This window comes from Acomys russatus, chromosome 8 (genome assembly GCF_903995435.1).
Source record: "Acomys russatus chromosome 8, mAcoRus1.1, whole genome shotgun sequence".
Classification (NCBI taxonomy): domain Eukaryota; kingdom Metazoa; phylum Chordata; class Mammalia; order Rodentia; family Muridae; genus Acomys; species Acomys russatus.
The window spans coordinates 27,398,837-27,417,925 of record NC_067144.1 but is presented as its reverse complement, the minus strand read 5'-3'; the positions used below and the strand labels follow the sequence as shown (position 1 = coordinate 27,417,925).

General features: G+C 42.2%; 1 pseudogene; it reads left to right on the top strand.

The window, feature by feature from the left end:
- Positions 1–18,149: 18,149 nt before the first annotated feature.
- Positions 18,150–18,262, top strand: LOC127193483 (uncharacterized; annotated as a pseudogene).
- Positions 18,263–19,089: the final 827 nt, after the last annotated feature.

Genomic DNA, 19,089 nt, shown 5'->3' with positions numbered 1-19,089 from the left:
ACTGTATTTTGATGATGAAAGGTCTTCAAATGACCCAGAGATGATAATGTTATTTTGGTCAAAAGCTCATATATTTACATATAAATGAAAGGCAAGGGGACGTTTAAATCATGCCAAAGGGGAAAGATTATGATTCTGCTTGTCAGAATAAGGCTCCTTTGGTGACACACAGACGGAATGTGACTGGTCATTGAAGACGAGCTCCTCATTTTACTGAGACAGAAGCCGGATCCGAGAGAGTGACTGACCCAAGCTCCAACAGGAAGTAGAGACAAGGATAGAAGGAGAGCCTGGCTTCCTTTCTCCGCCTCAGCCCTTCTGCACATACCGTCTCTCTGGTCCTGTGCAGGCCAGGTTCTTGAGCCAGCAGCCCGTTCGTCACACAGTAGGTGCTTTACTTGCACTCCCGGTTGCTGCTGTTTTAGCACTTTCTTAGCCGACCCAGCTCCCAGGGGAGTGGTGATTTATTTAAATGCAGGGACCATTGTGTTGTAGCTGCATCTTATGAAGCCTCATGATGAAGACTATGAACATCGTGGGGTTTAGCAAGCTATGTCTGTCTCTCAAAGTCCAGCCTAAAAAGATGCTATAGGCCAATCTCTTTCCTGTGCGTTATACCAATTACAAATTCTTCCCCTGCCAACACGGTCCCCTTCTGATGGATTCTTCACACTTTTTATGAGCCCCTGGCTTTGATGAGGAGACGGGAAGGGGTGAACATCAGAGTTCATCTTCCATTAGCTCATCAGATGATCTTTTTTTTTTTTTTTCATGGCATCTTGATGGTCTTTTGAATTTGTCCCAGCCAATCAGTCATAAAAACCAACATTTTCATCAGGGACTCCCCACCACCTTTCCACAGGTTTATTGCTTAGTCATAGCCTCTTAATTCCTTTCGGGCATCTTTCATTGTTTCGTTTGTCCAGTCATGACACATCTACTCACTTTTGTATTGGCTTTTGCATCACTGTGACCTAAAGTCCTGACATAAACAACTAAAGGCAGAGAGATGTTTTGGGGTTCAAGATTTCAAAGGATTCCATTCTCGGTCACTTGGCTTCATGTTTCTAAGGGTCATGAGAGGTGAGGTATCATGTGGTGTAGGGTCTCTGCCTTCCTTCATGATAGATGGGAGTCAGAGAACCAGAGAGCCAGTCAGGAATCAGAGAGCCCAGGCAGGAACCAGAGAGCCGGGCAGGAACCAGGAGCCACGTGTTCTCCCCAGAGGCCTGCATCCAGAGACTCCCAGCTAGATCTGCCTTCCTTGAATTTCCACAACCTCCCAAAATAGTGCCACCCAGCTGGTGACCAAGGATTCAAGTGCCTGAGCCTGATAGGGCGAGGAGTGGCGTTTTCATATTCAAGCGGTAACAACTTCCAACAAAGTGTCAAGCATTGTCTAGACACTCGGGATTAAAATACAAAAACTGTACAAAACACATTTCCCTTTCTAGAATTTACAGACCACGAGTAAACTCTAAAATTACCCGTGTTTTGCCGAGAATTAGAAAGTTTCAATTTGCTCATCTAACCCAGCAAATCATATCCTAACTACAAATGAGCTTGTCTAGTTATCTATAGATAAAGAAAATGAAAATGTTTCTTTAGTGTTGTTTTTCTATCTCTGTTCATTATAAGGGAATGGAAAAAACTTCACTGTAGGCATTTTATAGACATGAATGTAGAAGGGGCAGTTGCTGGGGGGAGAGCGGGGCTCAGCAGGAGCAGCAGAGGTCAAGACAGGGTAACGGGAGAGAATAGGGTTAAAACACATGATACATGTGCAGAAATGCCATAATGAAATCATCTGTCACATATAATTGATATGAGCCAATAAAAATCTCTAAAATTATCTAGGACTAGGGAGATAGGTCAGTGGATTAAAAACACCTGCTACCCAACCCTAAAGTTTTAAACCCTGAGTTTAATCCATGGGACCCAAGTTAAAAAGCCAGAGGCCATGCTACTCGCTCACCCATGTCTGCTTTGAGATGGGAGGCAAAGACAAGAGCATCAGTAGGAAGCTCCTAGGCCAAGGAGCCCACAGTGCTGCACTGTGGAAATAAGAAAAGACCCTGACTCAACAAGGTAGAAGGTGCAAATAGACTCCTGAAAGTTGTCCTCTGACTTCCACCTATGCACTATGGAATACATGTGCCAACACACACACACACACACACACACACACACACACACACACACACAGAGAGAGAGAGAGAGAGAGAGAGAGAGAGAGAGAGAGAGAGAGAGAGAGAGAGAGAGCGGACAGACAGACAGACAGACAGACAGACAGTCAGCCAGCCAGATGGTCTTTCTCAGACTGTAAGTTTTAACTCAGTGGTAGGGTGCATACATAACATGCAAAAAGCCTTGGGTTCAATCCCAAGCACCAGGCAAAACAATTTCTTATAAGCCCATGTCTCAGGAGGATGTTGAGCTAATTAGTACTGTGAATAATTTTTTTCAAAAACATGGACATAGATTAGAGTAACTCTAATGTAATTTATTGTACTTTTATATGTGTGTGGGTATTTTGTCTACATGTATGCCTGTGTACCATAAGTGTGTCTGGGCCTATGAAGTCAAAAGAAGGAACCATATTCACTAGAAATGGAGTTAATGATAATTGTGAGCATCATGTTGGTGCTGGAAATTGAACCCGAATCCTGTAGAGGAGACCCAATGCTCTTAACCACTGAACCATGTCTCTATTCCCCTCTTTATGGATTTGGGGGGTGGGGACAGTGATTTTTTTAAGTTAACGACAAGATACTAGCAAAGAAGTCATATTTGGAGTGTCCATTTGGAGCCAAGGACTATTTTTAAACTTTGTCATTTGATGCACTTAACTTTCTCAATAACATTTGCTGATTTTCATTCCATAAATATTGCCTCTGACTATGTCCCCTATTTTCTAAATGGGTACAATTCAAAGGTGACAACATCAAGGTTTTTGCTGTTAATATCACAGCCAAGTGGTGATTAAAAAAACATCAGCCTATATTGCTATTGCTCTTGATTACTCATCAGAAATGATGCAAAGCCTATTGCTAAAGGCGCCACACTCTTCAACTGCAGGATACAGAGAAATCAAGCTGGAACTGAGCTGAAGGCTTTCTTGTTGGCTAGTTTTCATTGTAATAGAGAAGTCACCAACAGTCTTACCCAGCTGGGAATGCTGAAAATTGGAATACCAACCTGCCCAGCAAGATGAGTTTACTGGTGCAGTAGTGGCATGATTGTTAGGGAGGTAACCAACTACTTTCTGATTTAATTGGAGGCCCTCTCCACACATGAGAATTCATGCCTGCTACTGCAAATCTGGTCAAAGTATATGGTTAGGGGGGTCATAGTCCCATAAGGGAAGATGATTACCGTTGTTTTGCTAAATGGGCGTGTTTTCAAACTGCTTTCTACATATTTATGTGTTTACCCACATATTAGTGTTGCTCTCAACCTTGGATAGAGAAGCTTCTGTTTATAGTGGGCAGTGGTTACTGCAGAGACTCATAACTGGTCAAAGTGATGAGAATAATTGAATGTTTCTCTGAATTGAAAATCTATACGGCCTCAGGCCATGTGAAGGAGGGAGAGAAAAGAATACAAGAATGAGTCAGAAGATGGGGAGGGTTAGTGTGAAATGCTGACTTCCGGACATGAGATAGCTGCTGTACTCATAGGCTGATAGGTACTTGCACAAAACAACATGCTCTTGGTCGGGGAGGGGCTTATGAGGTCCTATTCCTTGAGGTGCTATTGGAACTTAATGGGTATTGGCCATTTTCTTCAGTGGCATTGCCATTGATTAGTTGCCCATGCTCCAGTAAATAACTCCCACTTATGCTCATGCGCATAACCCTTAATAAACCAAGTGAGTCACAAACTAACAAACAAACATGAGAACAGGAAGGGACTTTGTGGAAAAAAAGAAAGCATTCCGCAGTAGTGGTTGTGGAATGAGAGGAGGCAATGGGAAAGACAGTGAAACTGACACCAATATCAGAAGTTGGGACTTTCAGAGAGTAAGTGGGCATGGGCGAGTTTGTGAGGATGCAACCCTCCTGATGGAATCGGGGCATTTGTGAGACAGCGCAGTGCTGGCTCTTTGCTTTCTGTTTTATGAGGGTCTAGTAAGAAGGTGGCTGCGACCTTTAATCTTGATGGTCAACTTGATAGGTTTTATAGTCACCATGGAAACAAGCTTCTCCCTAAGCATGTCTGTGAATCAGGTTCTAGACTGAGTGAATTGAGGTAGAAGGATTCCCCTAAATGTGTACATGGTACAAGACCCTTCACTGAACAAGAAAGAAGAAGGAAACATTTGTCTCTAGCTACTTCCTGACTTGGATGTAATGCCTCCAGCTGTCTCCAACGCCTGCTGTCATGACGTCCCCACCACAATGGACTGTACTTTTGAATTTGAGTCAAAACCAGCCCTCCTTCCTTAAATGAAAAGTTGCTCTTGTGGAGTATTTTATCCCAAGAAGAAAAGTAAGCAGAACTGGAGAGATGACGGCTCAGCAGTGACGAGCATTTTGTTGACCTTGTGAGACTATGGTTCAGTTCCCAGCACCCACTTGATAGCTCACCTCATCCATAACTCTAGTTCCGGGGGATCTAATGCCCTCTTCTGCGCTCTGGGGCACCAGTTATGGATGTGGTGTATGTGCATACAAGCAGGCAAAGCATTCGCACATAAAATACACAAATGAGAGAAGGAGAAATGACTAACGCAGTGGCTCTCTGCAAAACGGTGAGAATGCTCTCATCAGACACTGACTGTGTAGACTTCTCCATCTTGGCTCTCCTGGCTTGTAGAAGTGTAAAAAAATGTTCACGCCACTGTCTATAGTGCTCTGTTGCGCCAACCCAAAATGACTCTGGTGGGTCTTCTGGGTGATATCATACTGTTCCTTCTGAATATTTCACTTGGGATACTTCTGAAGGAAAAATGACATTCCCTCATCAATGATTTTTTTTTTTTACACTGAGATCCACCTTGTGGATGCTTGGGTGGGTGCTTGAATCTTATATTTACCAGTTTTCCAAGGAATAAATTGGTTCTATAGCAATCCCTTTAAACTAAACGAGCCTGTAAATTGCATGTTAAGCTATTTGGCATTTAAGGGGTTTTATTTTAATTTTAAATTGTATGTGCATTATATACATGTGGGATGGATGTGAGTGCAGTGCCTATGGAAACCAGAGGAGGGCATCAGATCCCCTCGGCAGAGGAATTACAGGCCGTGATGAACTGCCTAATGCAGTAGGTGCTGGTGGGACCTGAACTCAGGTCCTCTGCATGAGCAGTAAACACTCGTCACGGTTGAGCCATCCCTCTAGCCTGCTACTTGGCATTTAAAAATCATTCCAGTTAATGCTTTGTGATCCCCATATTTACCAGCTTTAGGCAAAAGATGGATCACTCAGAAGTGGATGCTGACTTTGGAGTTCCTTTTATATAATCCCAATGGTTTTTGTTGTTGCTTTCTGTCTAGAACAGTGTGTTCCAGGACCATATTTTATATCTCTGTCTCCAGTCTGGAGCCAGTCATTTTCCTAGGAAATTCTCATTGTTTTGGGGTGTTTTTTGGCGGGGAAGGTGGGTGGGTGGAATGGCTTTTAGAGACCATACACTTGGTTCTAGAAGTGCTTATTACTGCATTTATTGTCGTTTCTTCCAAGGTTTTTGTTGTTGTTGTTTTCTTTTTCTTTTTGCCTTTTTAGTGGACAGGATAAAAATTTACACATTATGAAAACATAAACTATATTGTAAATTCAAAATAGAGTTCAGATGAAGTTTTTTTTTTTTTTAATGACTTTTTTAGGTTTCGTTTGTATCTTATTTTTAGCTGAAAACCTTTGTTCCTTATGACATCAGAGTAACTGCTTTTTTTTGTTTTTCCCATACATAAAGACATATGCAGTAGTGTTCCAATAACAAAGCCAATTCTGTGAGTAATGATGCAATATCTCCTAACAGTTTTGATGTTCTTTATAGTCTCTTTTTTTATTTTTTTTTTAATTTTTGGAGATGTGCACATCTCAGAGATGATGTGGAAATTACTGTGTTTTTAATATCACTTGAAATGATTTCTTGCTGTGTGATTAAGCCATCAGCTCTATTCACAAGACTCATTCATTTCATTTTGCTTCTGATTTTTAAGGGTTGCTTATTATCATGAATATTTAATTCAGATAAGGGCGAGTGGTATTTACTTCAGCACTTTAAGTATGTCACTTTTTTTCTTCTTGTTTGTGTGGCTTCTAAAGAGAAATTTGGTGTAATTCATACATATCTCTTCTTCTATATGGAGAGCCTCTTTTCTCCTTCTCTATTTCTTTCATTGTCTTCTGTTTGAATGATATGCCTACATATAGCATTCATGGTATTTTATATGTGTGTGTTTGTAGAATTAATATATTTCTAGATACAGATACTTAGAATGCTTGGTGGTTTTTTGAGCTTCTTGGATCTCTGGTTTAGTTGCTATCATTACTTTAAAAATCATGGTCATTATTCAAACATTTCTGTTCTATTTTCTCTTCCTTTTCTTTCTGCATTCTAGTCATTCACGGTTACAGCTTTTGAAACTGTCCCATAGTTCACAGTTACTCTGTTCCCCTTTTTTTTTAAATACAAAAATGTATTTATTTTTATTTTATGGGTATGAGTGTTTGTATATGTGTGTGTGTGTGCCATGTGCATGGCTAATGTCCACAAAGGCCAGAAGAGGGAGTCATATCACCTACAACTAGAGTTATAGATGGTTGTGAGCCATGATGTGGGTGCTTGGAACTGAACTCCAATTCTCTGCAAGTGCAGTAAGTGCTCTTAACCACTGAGCCACCTCTCCAGCCCCATTCATTTTTATGGTTTCCTTTTTCTCTTTGTATTACAGCGTGGTTCTTTTTACTAACATCTTCAACCACCGTGGTTCTCTCCCTGGCTGTGTCCAGCCACTGATGAACCTATCAGAGGCATTCTTCATTTCTGCTTGGTGCTTTCTATTTTCCAAACCTCCTTTCATTCTGTTTCTCTTCTTACCTGATTCATCCATTCTTGAGTATCACACACTTTTCCCAAAACCTGTGTTCTCTTTGCTCTGTTGCCCTACACTCTTTCCCCTTGCATTTCAGTGAGTCGTGTGACCTTCTGTTGGAAGTCGGACATGATGTATCATGTGTTTATCGTGAAACTGTATCCTAATCTGGTAGTTGAGTCCTATCCCTGGCTATTGGAGTCTTCAACTTCCTGTGGTACTACCAGAGGTTTGGATTTTCTTAAGACTTTCTTTTTGAGTGGAGTCGGCACCTTTCCACTATAATCTCCAATAATTGTACCAGAGCCCTGTTAATATGGTGCTTAAGTGTGTAGGGTGGGGTAGGGGTAGGATTCTACAGTTATCATTACATCCAAGCCTTTTAGTGCTACTGTTTCTGGATCACGACCTTCCCAAGTGTTCCTTGCTTCCTATCCTCACTCACCCTTAATCATTGAGAAGATAAATACAAAATGGGATCTGGGTAACAGTCCTTTCCCAAGGTGAGGCTTGAGGTCGTCTTTGCAGTGGAGAGCCCTTTGGGTATGGTACAATGGCTGTATTTTCCCTCCTTCTGACAGAGGGACATTCTCTGGTACTTTACCACAAGAAGATTCTGGAGTAGCCCCCAACCTTACCTCAAACACTGAAGGACTTCCCCTAAGAGACTCTCACTTTCATAAAAGTCCATTTTTCAGCCTCGGGTCATTTGTTAGAATTTCTATTTGTTAAACACATGCAAGTTGATGCCAGTTGTAATTTTCACAATAGTCTCAAGAAATATAAAATATTTTGGAGTAACTCTAACCATATAAGCAAAAAACATGTATGACAATAAAACTTTAAGACACTGAAAAAAAGATTGAAGAAGATATCAGAAGATGGAAAGATCCCCCATGTTCATGGATTAGTAGGATTAATATAGTAAAAATGACCATCCATGCTAGTGTAATGGTGGCACAATTCTTGAGTGAGTAATTAACCAATATCTGATTTGATTTAAAGACCATTCCACAAGATGGAGCCTATACCCAACTCTGCTTTGGTGACCAAGAACTTGAGACTGTATAGCCAAGAGACCTAGGGGAAAAACAAATACTACTGCTCTACAAAAGGAATGTAGCAATAAAATTACTCTTAATGATATTCTGATATGCTTATAACTCTCTCTCTCTCTCTCTCTCTCTCTCTCTCTCTCACACACACACACACACACACACACACACACAAAGGCCTTGCTCAGCCATCTTCAGAGAAGCTTCCTCTTGCAGCAGTTGGGAACAAATACAGAGACCCACAGTCAGATAATATTCAAAGAGTGACTGACCTCAGATCACTGAGCCCTAAACAGAACATCTCCATCTCCATCAATTCCCTCTCTTCAGGGCTCAGGGAACCCTGCAGAAGGAGAAGCAGAAAAAGTGGAAGAGCCAGAGGGCATGGAGGACATGAAAGAAAGCCTTCTAAACACAGCAGGGCCCTTGAACTCACAGAGACTGAGGCTGCGTGCACAGGGCCTGTATGGATCTGCACCAGAGGGGGTCCTAGAGTGCCCCATCCTTAACCCAGAAGCTGTCTCCAAGAGATAACCATTTGCAAATGGAAATTTAGTTTTCTCCAAGGAAGTCTCACTGGGGAGTGTCAGACTACTCAAGGGTAAGCCCCATGCCCAGCTGTAGATGGTTAGCAGCAAATGAACTCAACAACATCTTTGGAGGTTCCTTGTCTCATAATGTCTTGTCAGAGCTGTATTTTTAATTTAATTTTTATTTTTACTTTTATTTAAACATTTTAATTAATTAATTATTAATTAATTTTACTCTGCAGGTTTTGCATATATATACATTATAGCTTCTGGTTTTGTGTTTTTATGGGATTCCTGAGTGTGCGAGCAAGTGTGTCTCTATGTCAATATCTGTTTCTTGTGCCTTTCTAAGGGACTCCTTTCCTTCTATTTATTTTGCCCTATTCTGATTTTTTTAAAATTTATCTTAATTATTTTTGCTTAGAAGCCTGTTTGTTTTCTAAGGAGAGACAGAAAAGGGATGGACCCTCATGGGAGGGGAGGTGGGGAGGAACTGGGAGGAACAGAGGAGGGGAACCATAATCAGAATATAGTGTATAAAAATATATTTTCAATAAAAGAAAAAAAGTACAATAAAAATGTTAAAAACAAAACAAAACAAAACAAAAAGACAAAACCCTACTGTCTTATAGTTCTGGAGGCTATCTGCCATTAAGGTGTGAGCAACATTGGTTCCTTCTGAGACCTATGAGGAAATATGTGTTCCGTGATTCTTTGCCCAACTTCTGATGGCTTGCTATCCATATTTGGCATTCCTTCATAGACACATCACTTCATTTTCACACCACATTTACCCCAGTGTGTGTGTGTGTGTGTGTGTGTGTGTGTGTGTGTGTGTGTGTGTGTTTAAAAATACCACCTGATCTTGCTTCATTTCTGTCATAATATACCCATGCAAAAGCAACTTTAAGCAAAGTTAGAAGAAGGTTGTGTGGCTTATAATTCCAGGTGAGAGTTCATCACTGCACAGAAATCAAGGCAGGAACTTGAAGCAGCTAGTCACACACATGCTCACGTAGACTCAACACTCTATTCTTATGCAGTTAAGGACCTATTGCCTATGGATTAGTGCTGCCCACAGTGGGCTGGGGTTTCCAACATCAGTGATGCAATCAAGACAATCCTCCCACAGATGTGTACAGGCTAACCTGATCCAGACAGTTGTTCATTGAGACTCTCTTCCTAGTAAGTTAATAGCTAAAGCTATCTATCACACTGCCCACTCCCACACCATTATTTCTTTTTTTTTTTTTTTGAGACAAAGTCACACTAGATACCTCATTCTGGCTTCTAATTATAATCCTTCCTGGTAAGACTCCCAAGTAGTATGTTTACAGACATGTGCCACCACAATTAGCTTTCCGCTTACTGTTATGACACCAGTTTGGTTAAACAAGTGTTTACCACAATGACCTTATTTAAACTGTGTGTGTGTGTGTGTGTGTGTGTGTGTGTGTGTGTGTGTGTGTGTTTCCCTTGAGGCATGAAAGAGGCCAGGCATGGTGGTACCCACTGGGAGGCTGAAACAATAGAATGGCAAGTTCAAGGCCAGTCAGGGATATAAAGAAGAACCTGGAGTTGGGGGATGTGTTGAGGTAAAGGACAGACTAAAGACAAGTGTTCCAACACTCCAGAATGTTTACACTGTAGAAAACGCTACTAACTTCTTCCTCAGTCGCCAAAGCTATTCCTCCATCTTGAAGAGTAGGACCTGTACTCGTTTCTGGAAGGCAGTGTAGCTAACTCAAAATTCTTGACTTCTGTGGAACCTTTGCATATTATCAGTTCCAGGAAATGGGATGTTAGCAGTCTCTAGGTGGGTACTCCTTCTTTCAGATAAGATTAGAACTCTAATGAGAGAAAGTGATTCATCTCATGGCAGGACTCTGTGTCCTCTTATCTAATGACGGACGTCTCAGAAAGCACTCAACAGATGGATCCTGTCTTTGACAGTAGTGAGGGAAAGTTTTTCAGTTATTATATCCTTGAAGAAAGGTCGGTTTCACTTGTGGATACAGGTTTAAACATCCAAAGTAAAATTCTCCCTCCCTTCTCTCTGTCTGTCTCTGTCTCTGTCTCTGTCTCTCTCTCTCTCCTTTCCTTCTTTCCTTCCTTGATTCCCATCCCTCTCTCTTAATTACCAGTCAAGATTAGAATATTAATTCATTCAAGAATACAAAATGAGTTCACATTGGAATGGAGAAAAGTTGTAATCTTGCGACATGGCTCCTCTAGCAAGGGATCACATCCAAAGACCTAGGTCTGTGTGATCCAGCTAGGATATAGACACACCCTTAGTATACACTTTTAATCCCTCTGGCTGGAATACAGGCATGTCTTTAGCACATTAATCCTCTTTATTAATTGTCTTTAATCCCAAATAATGACATCTAATTGAGGGAAAAACTAAGATGAATCAGAGAAAGCTTTGATAGACTGACTCAGTGATAGGACACACGCAACTCTTATGAACACAGACAGGAAAGAGAAGCTACTTAAAAGCAGCACAGAGAGAGGAGAGAGGAGAGCACAGTACAGGAATACAGTAGAGTTTGTACAGTCAGTACAGAATACTTCAGTGCAGTTCAGTTCATGGAGATCAAAGGCAGTTTTTCTAAGCAGAGCAATTCAGTGAGAAGTCAATTTGAATTTGGAGGCAAAACACATGAGTTGAATCAGCCAGCCAGAGTTCAGAAGGAGCTAGAAAGAGTGAGCTTATTCAGCAGTAAGTCTTGGAGGCTGAAAACATTCCAGGCCGAGGTTAACAGACAGAAACCCTTAAGGTACTTCCTGGCTTACAGAAGATTACATTGTGTGGAGGCTAGAAGCTTCCATATCTAGGCCTAGCGATAGTTAGAACCAGTTTGGGCTCAGCCAAAGCCGTGTATTAGTAAAGTTCGGCTATGGTTCTCATCTTATCCCCACTTCTGAGGAAATAAAACAACATTTACATTGGAAAATATACACAAGCAAAAAAAAAAAAAGGGAAATGATCAATTAAGATTCAGAAAAAGAAACTTTTGATGAATATTCACAGTATCATAATCATTTATTTAAGGAAAAGAAATTTGCAGACTATATTTTAAGCATAGGAAGCTGCTATTTTATATATAAAGTGTGCATATATTATATATAATATTTGTTTTAAAAAACCTTTTTATTGATTCTTAAGCACCCCAGTCCTATTCATCTCTCTGTCCCTTCATATTTACCCTCTGCTTTTCAACCTCCTCACCAAAGGAAACATTTAAAAACCACAAAACACAAAAAACAAAACAAACCCATCTCATCATGGAAGCTGTAGTGCGTCTCAGTTGTCCCACAGTATACCCTGTTGTCCACATTTCTCTGCTTGCAAATATTCACTGCAATGAGTCCTCAGTCTGGTTTGAGACCTCTGGCTTCTCCTACACTGTCAATACTGGATCCTCATTGGGACTTCTTTCAGATATCCTGTTTTGCCCTGTGTCATGGAGATCCTGTACTTTTAGATCTGTAGGATCACCCCCTTTGTGTACTCCAGCAGTTTATAGATGGAGTGGATGTTGGGGTGGGCCAACTCAAAGCCCTGGATCGGGGCTTGGGTGGTAGCTGACTTGGTCAGCCCACCAGCTCTCCCACACCCTCACCACTGGGGTAAGCTCTCCAGCACTACCCCAGCTAGCTCATCCAATGCTACAGTTGGCAAGGGGCAGGGCCAGCTCTTCCACTCTCAGGCCCTCAGAGCAGGCTCAGACTCACCTGTGTCTTCCCCACCAGGGCCAGCTCTATTGTGCTACCCAGCAAAGTGCAGGGCCTGCTCTCCCGAATGCTGCAGCAGGTGAGGGGCAGGGACAGCTATCATGATCTCAGGGCCAGCTCGCCCACCCACTGCAGGTGGTGAGGGCATTTCTACCTCACCCATGCCACCGCATAGCAGACAGTTCACCTGCGCTCCCACCACCAAGGCCAGAATAAAAATTACAAAAATAAGAAACAATTTCCAAAACAAGCATTATTTCAGTCAACATATTTGACTAAAAGCTAAGAGAAATCTAGCAACCACAGGCATACTTCATTATAGAACCCCAAAGCCGCTAGATTCAAGATCAATATACAAATTAATTCTATGTTTACATTCAAGAAATAGGTAATTGGGAAAGATAATGATACAGGAATGGATACAAAATTAGGGTTTAGAAACAAATGGTACCCATTAGACTAGAAAACTTGATATTTCTCAACTCACTATGAGGCTTATATTCCAATAAAGCCATTGTTTTTTTTGTTTTTTTTTTGTTTTGTTTTTTGTTTTTGTTTTTTTGTTTGTTTGTTTTTTTTTCCAATAAAGCCATTGTTAAGATGAAAATACTGTAGGCTAAAAATGTATTCCATATGCCCAAAATCATGCTTAGTAATGCAGTACACTGTAGAATACTGGTTGCTTACCTTTTTAGCAGTATACATTCTAGATGCATGGCTTACTGCTTCTACCAGCATCTCAAGGGAGTGTTGTGCTGTATATCGAATAGTGCGAACCCAGGAAAATATCAAAATACAAAGTATGGCTTCTACTGAGTGCATATTGATCTTGCACCCTTGTGGAGCTGGGGAAACATAACTATAAGTGTTGTAAGTTGAGGACCAACCGTCTGAGTCAATAACTCAAAAGCACATAAGAAAGAACTTTCATAAACTAGGGATGGGAAAATAAATGCAGACAACTGTGTTGGAAAGCAATTTGGTACCGTTTACTACAGAAGAAGATGTGCAAATGTCACTACCGGTAATTTCTCTTGGAGGTTTACTTTCTAGAGGAAATTTAGCACACACGCTCAAGGATACATGTACAAAAGCGTTTGCTGCCGCAGCTTTTTAAAGCAATAAAGACTTGAGAACAAAGTAAATGATTATCAGCAGGAGAATGTTATGTTTACCCAGCAATTGCAATGAATGAACAAACTAAATCTACAAGCATCAATTTCTGTGGGAAAGGAAGTGTCAGAGAATAGTGTTTAATGCACATCTTGGAAGCCTACAGCCCCATGCTGCATGGATACATGCATATGTAACAAAGCATTACATAGGAAAGTGGTAAACATCGAATGTCAGATAGTGATTTCTTCCAGGCATAGAAATGGAGGAAATAGAAGGAAAATGGCCCAGGGAGGACCTCTTATATTCAGTCGTCCTTTTTCTACGTGATCTGAAATGAGCAGGAGAAAATGATAATGTTAGATAGAGCTGTTATGCAATTATTTTTTAAAAGTATCCTGAGTGTTCAGTATATTTTATAATATTTTCAAGGTGGAAGAAATCATCTAGGGAGGATTTTTTTTTTTTTTTTTTTGGCAGGGGTTGGTTGGTCCTTTTTAATCTCATAGGCCACACTCAAGCTCACAGAAACCAGCATTTTTACCAGGTGGATATTTCAGCTTTCCTTTCTTTTTCTTTATCTCTTCTCTAGGAGTTGGGATGAGGTCATAGCTGCATAATCAGCAAAGTGGCACAATTTAAGAGTCCCTACAATGTATAAGTTTTCTGAGATAAACACTGTGACTAAAAGCCATTTGAAGAGAATAGCAGTTATTTGACTTGCAAGTTGCAGTCCATCATTGAAGGAAGCCAGGGCAGGAACTCAAAGCATGGACTTTTTTACACAATCCAGGGCCACCTCCCCAGGATGGCACAACCTATACTGGGCAGGGCCCTTCTATATAAATCAAGAAAATGTCCCATAGAGATGCCTAGAGGCCAATTTAATGGAGGCAATTCCCCAGAGGAGGACCCTTCTTCCCAGGTAACTCTGGGTCACTTTTTTTCACAAAAATTACCAGAACACACTATATTTATTTGTTTACCCCATTAAAAAAAGATTTATTTATTATCTAAACAGTATGCATCAGATCACATTATAGATGGTTGTGAGCCACCATGTGGTTGCTGGGAATTGAATTCATGACCTCTGGAAGAGTAGTCAGTGCCCTTAACCACTGAGCCATCTCTCCAGCCAGTTTACCCCATTTTTAATAAAAGAAGTTAAGACATCTGTTCTCTAGCAAAGAGTCAATAGGCTGATGGTGAGGATGGAAAGATGGGTGGGGTGGAGTTAGTGACCACAGCTCTACTTATTTGAAAAGGTTAATTCTTTTAAGCTTTTTCTTGAATTCTTTCTTACATCAGTGAGAAAGTACTGATGCCTCACAACTTCTCAGTCCTGTTTTCAAGGATATGTTGATTTATTCTCATTTGAAAAATCTTCTTCCCACCTCTTTCTGTGTCTAGAACTTTATCTCACAGGATACATGCTTCTCTACTTGACCTTCGCCTGATAACTCTAAGCAAGCCCTGCTCTTGTCTCCACTCTGCTCTACCCCAGTCTGCTAGGCAGCTTTGTCCTTATACTTTCAAAAGAGAACTAATTCAGTTCGGAGTACAATAGCCTTGTCGCCTTGAAAAGCACTTTCACTTCCATGTAGGTAGAACAGGGTTATTCTTGATTTAGAAGACCCAGTGTTCCCAGCTCACCATCTTCTCTAAGTACAATTCATTTCTTCCCAGTCCCATGCTCGAAAGTTCTGCCCTTGATATTTTCAGTGAACAGACCTATGATTAAATATAAGATGTATATATTCTTTTATAGGTGAGTCATACTTTGCAATCTACATTATCGTCCACATTTCTCCCCCACAGACTTTGTAGGATAGGACAAAAATTACTGTTCTCATTTATTCCTGCAAAGACCAAGGAATAAAGACTTTGTCAACTGCAGAGGAAGGAAGACTTCAATTGAAGTTAGTAGAAACAGAATAGTGAGGAGAGGGAAGTTGCAAGCCATCATAGGGTCAGACACAGACGGTTCCATGCAATTCTTCACCTGGCTCTACTCAAGAACTTCCATGGAAGCAGGTGAGTTTGAATGCTTTCCTCGGACAACAGAGATTTTTTAAAAGATGTATTTATTATTTATACTGCCAGCATATATGCCTGCCTGCCACAAGAAGGTACCAGATCTCTCATTACAGATGGTTGTGATCCACCATGTTGTTGCTGGGAATTGAACTTACCACCTTTAGGAAGAACAGACATTGCTCTTAACCTCTGAGCCATCTCTCCAGTCCGGACAACAAAGATTTGCTCTACTACATGGTGTGCTGGCTAGTCTTATGTCAACTTGACACAAGCTGAAGTCATCCAAGAGGGAGGAACCTCACTTAATTGCTTCCATAAGATTGGGTTGTAGGCAAGCCTGTAAGGAATTTTCTTAATTAGTGACTGACGGATGAGGGTCCAGCCCATTGTAGGTGGTGTCATCCCTGGGCTGGTGGTCCTGGGTTCTATAAGAAAACATGATGAGTAAGCAATAAGGAGCAAGGAAGTAAGTAAGCAGTACCCCTCTATGGCCTCTGCATCAGCTCCTGCCTGCAGGTTCCTGCCCTGTTTGAGTTCCTGCCCTGTTTGAGTTCCTGCCTGGACTCCCTTCAATGAGGCACAGTGATCTGGAAGTGTAAGCCAAAGCAACCCTTTCCTCCTCAACTTGCCTTTTGGTCCTGGTGTTTCATGGCAGCAATAGAAACCCTGACTAAGACACATGAGCAGAGAGTTTTTCACTTAAGAAAAGCAGAGCCTAGGACAAAACCCTGGTGATGGTGGTGGTGGTGGGGGGTGTCCACGATTCTCAGGAGAGGCCGGAGACAACCAGAGGTGAAAAGGACAGAAAGAAGGTGGGAGGGAGAAGGAGGGAGTGACAGAGAAGGGAAAAGTGTGAAATCACTTGCCCCCAATTTATCTTTATGAAAATTTGCTATGTGAAAATACCCACTTGAAAATGAGATAAAGAAAGAAGTAATTATTTGCATTACAAATTAACTTTTCACTTCAAAAGGGTATTTACCACAGGTGTGATTCTGTGATGTGAGACAATAAACTGCTGGCTATAATATAATAGAAAGTAATTCCAGGCATGAAGGGGGAAGATAGATGAAGAGGGGGCAGCACAGGGAGTCTCTGCAGAGCACAGGCTTTGTAAGGGACATGAACAAAAGGCAGAGGGGATATTATAGATGGGCGTCACATGGCAATGCATCATGCACCTTCAAGAACAGAGTGAAGGGGGGTGAAGTCAGGAATAAGCCGAGTCTTAGGAATACAGCTGCTTTGCTAGGGAACAGGAGAAGCACAAACAGGAAACGCCTCATATTTTGAGAGCGTAGTGTAATGTCAACAGACTGTAAGGGTTGTCCATTTTCATGTGTTTGCTTTGCTTATAAATTCCCCAAGGTGCAAAAGATGCTTTTAACAAAGTAGTGAAGATGATGTTTCTCTGAGAGAGAGAATGCACTTGTGTAGGAGGCATACATCGATGTTAACTCAATTGAAAAAGCGACAGAAGTCCTTAGATTATAGTCATCCAAACAGAAGACTTGCCTGTTGCTAAAAGACCAAATTTGAGATGACGTTAGTAAAGGGCAGACACAGAAGTTGGAATATGGTGACCAGCGACTCGTAGATCTATTTGTCCCTCTGGTCGAAGCTTAGCTAATTCCACTAAAATGTATCCGTTGCTTGGTATAAGTGGATTTCTTGTGGCAGTAGAGGGAACTCAGCTCAGCTCCCTTAGGGAACCTGGGGACGATGAAAAGCACCGCTCTGAGGCAGGAAGGGACACAAAGAACTCTGCCTGTTCAGTTTTCAAAGGACGCGACCACAAGACTGAAGATGCACCGTCTTGGGTACCCTATGACACGGTGACTCAAATATTTTGTAAGAAGAAAGGTAGAAATATTTATTCGGGGTCATGATTTCAGAAGGCCTCACTTCATCATGGCGGAGAAAGTGCTGAGGAGTCCACGCTGGTGGGAGCCTGTGGCAGAGTTTTCTCTCATAACAGGGGACCACAAAGGGAAAGTGTGCTGGAACCAGGGGACAGGGGAGAACATTCAAAGGCCTGACCCTAGTATCTATCTCTGGCAAAGAGGCCTGTGTCCTAAAAATTCCACAGCCTTCTAAAATAGCGCTGCCAGCTGGTGAACAACATTTACATCATGATCCCGTGGAGGACGCGTGAGTTTCCAACCGTAACAGATCACTTCCGGTTACCAAGGACGGCGACCACCTCATAACATAGCATGCGTTTAGTCCAACTTCAGCAGTTCCGTCATCTAAACAGTCTCAGCAACACCCAAAATTCAATCTCTTCAAAAACTCAAGGCAAACCTAAAAGCTCTTTGAGATTTTTTTACTTTTTTATGCCAGTGAGTGTTTTGCCTGCATGTATATATGGGTACCACGTGTGTGCCTGGTACCCATGGAGGTCAGGAAGAGGACATCGGATCCCTTGGAAATGAAGTTGTGGTTGGTTGTGAGTCAGCATATGGGTGCTGAGAGTCAAATTCAGTGCCTTTAACTGCTGAGCCCATCTTTCCAGCCCTTTCCAGTTGAAAGGCCACACTTTCAACTGCGAGACCAGGTATTATAAAATTGGAACTTACATAATTCCAATATACAATCGTGTAAAAAATAAAGCAAACATTCCTGTTCTGACTGCCACTAGAGGCCTTGCAGGGGTGGCTGCTGTGCCACGTGTGCGTCAGTAGGTGGCAGAGAGGAGAGTGTTCTGACCTGTGAACATCTGCATGATTAGTGGCCTAACACTCCCTGAGAAAAACAAGCCTGAGACACCACCAGTCCAGTGCCATAGGGCCCAGACATGGAGCTAGCCTGAGATGACTACCAACCCGACGCAGACCATGCCCAAGATGACCCTTGCCTGGCACCATAATGCAAGAGTCGGGCATAGCACTGCTGAGACTACTTCTGGATCAACTCAGAGACCCTGGGCGCCACTAGGAGGCGCAGGTAAGTGGTGGAGAGATGGAAGAGAAACAGGAGGTTGTGGACACAGTGGAGAGAAGCAGAACTGGAGACTCGGGGCGGGGGATAGTGAGGAACAGTCTGATGTGAGTAGCCAATGATACCACCTGGGACCATGGTGGGGTCCTGGTCTGTGCCGCCACAGGGGGCTGCATCTGGGTCCATGTCCCTGCAGTAGCAGGGGTCTGTTACCAGCAAAGGCCAGGTGGACATCCCTGGTCTGGGCGGCCTCCTGGGACATGCTGATGTCTGAGGGCTGTGCAGAACTGACCCCATGCTCACCTGAGCATTATGGGAAATCTGGCCCTGAGGGAATGAAAGCAGGAGAGCTGACCCCACTCCTTGTCAGCTGCAGCACTGGGGAAGAGTGGTGTAGTGAGCCTGGCATGGATAAGGAAGATATACCCCTCTCCCTTCACCCCTTAGCACCAGTGGCAGGCTGAGACACAGGAGAGCTGTTCCTGCCCCTCACCTGCTGCAGCACTGCACCTCACCTGCTGGCCCCACACCTCACCTAGACAGAAGAGTAGAGCTGACTCTGATGGCAAGGGCACAGGTGAGATGACCCTGAGGGTGTGAGTGTGGAACAGCTGGTTCTGGCAATTTGTC